This window comes from Megalobrama amblycephala, linkage group LG5, assembly GCF_018812025.1.
Source record: "Megalobrama amblycephala isolate DHTTF-2021 linkage group LG5, ASM1881202v1, whole genome shotgun sequence".
In the NCBI taxonomy this organism is placed as follows: domain Eukaryota; kingdom Metazoa; phylum Chordata; class Actinopteri; order Cypriniformes; family Xenocyprididae; genus Megalobrama; species Megalobrama amblycephala.
In genome coordinates, this window is record NC_063048.1 from 22501278 (window position 1) to 22504579 (window position 3302).

General features: G+C 35.9%; 1 long non-coding RNA gene across 1 annotated transcript; it reads left to right on the plus strand.

Moving 5' to 3' along the window:
* Positions 1–370: 370 nt before the first annotated feature.
* LOC125268219 lies at positions 371–1609 on the plus strand. The gene is made up of 2 exons (XR_007184838.1): positions 371–758; positions 1387–1609. It is a non-coding gene; the product is annotated as an uncharacterized LOC125268219 (long non-coding RNA).
* The last annotated feature ends 1693 nt before the right edge of the window (positions 1610–3302 follow it).

A 3302-nucleotide genomic window follows, 5' to 3' on the forward strand; every position in this document is an offset into this window, starting at 1 on the left:
TCAATGTGTACGCTTGTGGATTATATTAAAGTCTGGGTAACACTTTAGAATAATGTTTCTTACTTACTGCATAACTAATAAGGAATTACTGAAGAGTAATAGGTAATTCTTCATTAACACTTAACTCACTACTTTTAACTACTAAGGAAGATATTAACTAATCAGTATGTAATAGAGTAACAGTTAGCTAATTAATAAATAATGAATTCTGTCATACCTCCTGAAGAACTACTATTAATTATCTACTAATTAATGTTCAAGAAATATAACTATGAAGTAACTACTAGAAAATGATTAATTTTCAAAATTACGTGAGTAAAATTATAACTATAGCCTACTTTGTACTACTTTGTCACAGTCCACCACTTATTATTATTTTGGAAATTAAATATGCATTTATATGCTGCATAATATGCTGCACTCCCAAAAATTGTTACTACAAATTGTTCAGAAGTTTTTTCCTGTATGGTGAATAACTACTTTGTGCGCATGTTCTGTAAGAAATCAGTTTCGGAAAGGAACCCCACCCCCACTTCTTTGCCATAACTATCCAACTTACTACAGATATAAAATGTTTTATTTATTTACTTATTTACCCAAATGCTGGGATGAGGTTGTTGAGTCATTTTTGGATTATTTTTTCAGTGTTGGGTAGTTTTTGTGTTGTTGTTCCCCCGCCCCTCCCCCCTACTGAGCGCGGGCATTTTCGTTCTCTTCAGGGGAGAGCAGTTCTGGTGCATTTCTTCGCCGAAATACAGGTTTGTGTGCGTTTTATTTTATCTATAAAATCATTGCTGTGCTGTAAATCATTTTATTTTATGAATATCAACATACATGTACGCGATGTCAATCACCTAACTAACGAGTGTCGCATCGGTCTTTTTGCATGATGGCCTAATGCCTTGCATAAAACACATTATTTTATTTCTAAAGATACTAATGTCATGATCACAAATTGGAGTGCCCATGTTTAGCCACCAGAGGGCACTCCAACATGAACTTTTGTCACTTGTCTGAACTACAATTCCCATACTCACTCCTGGACTCATTATCCCACTCATTGCACTCAGCTGTTTCGTGTTTCATCATTAGTGTCTGTCTATTTATACTCAGTTGTTTCTGTCCTTGGTTGTGGTTTGTTGTATTGTCTGGCACATTTTGTATCGCTGGTTTTTTTTTCATTTTGTGGACTGTTTATCTGGATTTTGACCCCTGCCTGTTTATCTGGATTTTGACCCCTGCCTGTTTTTGGATGTACGACTGTGGATTGCCCAATAAAGGCTGCGATTGGATCTTACCATCTTGTTCTTGTGCACCCGTGACAACTAAATCTAATTACTTAAGATGTTAAAATATGTTCTCAGAGCTATGTTTGTTTATGGGCAGGTTATGGAGTCTGTCACAGCATCTTTCGGCAATGAGTGAAACACACGGCGGCGGTCCGAAGTTAGCAATTTCTCCGCCGAACACGAGCCCAGCTCCTGCACGAGATCCAGCACCGCTACCCTATGGAAACGGGATAAAAGGGGCTGGTTGATTACACTTGAATTGCTTTGAAATGCAAATATTGTGTACATGTCAAAATTAAAATGGAATAAAATATTGTGAATTATGTGGGAGTTGTTTATTAATTACTAATGGGTTCCTTAAATCTTCACTTTAGAATACTGTTTCAGGTTCTAAGTAATTACTGCAGAATTATCTAATAATTCTTTATTAATTACTAATGGGTTCTTACTAATGGGTATTTTCAGTTTCCTTCAGTCATTGCCTCACATACTGGAATTTACTCAATGGTAATGTGATATGCTGAGGGAAACAGACACACTTACAGTACTAATCTGAGGCAAGTTGGCAATGACAAGGCATTTAGAGTGGGGGTTGGGTTCCTTTCCGAAGTTGATTTCTTACAGAACACACTCACAAAATAATTATTTACCAAACAGGCAAAAACCTCTATAAAATTTATTGTATTTTATTAATATTGCATTTTCATAATACTACTACTGATAACATTAGTAAATAAGAAAGGGCCACAACTCAATGTAATTGTGTTTGTTCATTAGTAGTTACTTCATAGTTATTGTTCTTGAACATTAATTAGTAGATAATTAATACTAGTTCTTCAGGAGGTATGACAGAATTCATTAGTTATTGTTTAGCTAACTGTTACTTAACAAAATCATAAAATTCTATTACATACTGATTAGTTAATACATCTTCCTTAGTAGTTAACAGTAGTGACTTAAGTGTTAATGAAAAATTACCTATTAGTTCTTCAGTAATATCTTATTAGTTATGCAGTAAGTAAGAAACTAGTATTCTAAAGTGTTACCAAAGTCTGTTTTCCCGTCTACTCCATCGTTTGATTACTTGCAACATCCAAACTTGTGTGTTTCACTATTTATTCTGGAACTTTTTTAGCATGATACATTTTGTATGAAGCAATTTTCAAATATGGATATACACACTGACATACCCCCCCCGACATAGAGTGAATGTGTAGCAAAAGCACAGTCATTCACAGACGACTGTGATGAAGACTGGAAAATGAGTCAGAGTTCAAACTTGAGTCCTAAGGCAGAGCATCAACTATAATTTCTGTAAAAGTTCTGCTTTTTGTAAACCTCAGAAGTGTAAATATGGAATATTAATTTGCATATTTTTTTTGAAAGCTACTCTGTAGGCCTACCTTACTTTCTCATATTTCAGTCATTTGGTGTGTTTGTTACAGCAGTATGCTCTAGATTCCGATGCCATGTCTCAGAGCTAATCACTCTCTCTCTCTCTCTCTCTCTCTCTCTCTCTCTCTCTCTCTCTGTCTATCTCCCCGTGTCGCCATCAGTGCCAGCAGCCCACCTCTTCAAAGAGAGATTCCCTCTGGGAAATCAAAATTTAATTCGCCGTAACGAATGGGATTTGACTAACACTGTCACATCCTCGTGTTTGTTCAATGGTCTGTTCTCAACTCAGAATCAGACATTGAACAACTTGGTCTTGTCTTGATGCAGAAACAGATAAAATTGATTGTGGCCAGGGCCCACTAGAAGGCCTTAACCAGGGGTGGAAAGAGTACTGAAAAAATACACTCAAGTAAAAGTATCATTACTTTCAAAAAAAGTGTAGTGTGAGTAAAAGTACGTTTCAAAAAACGACTTGAATAAGAGTAAAAGAGAAGCTTATTTGAAAGTACTCATGAGTAGTGAGTACTGAGTTGCGGATTCTACCCCCTTATAATAAACACAGTACACTGCAAAAAAAGGGGGGGTTTGACGTCAAAAAGGTTGAAATCCACTGTGATA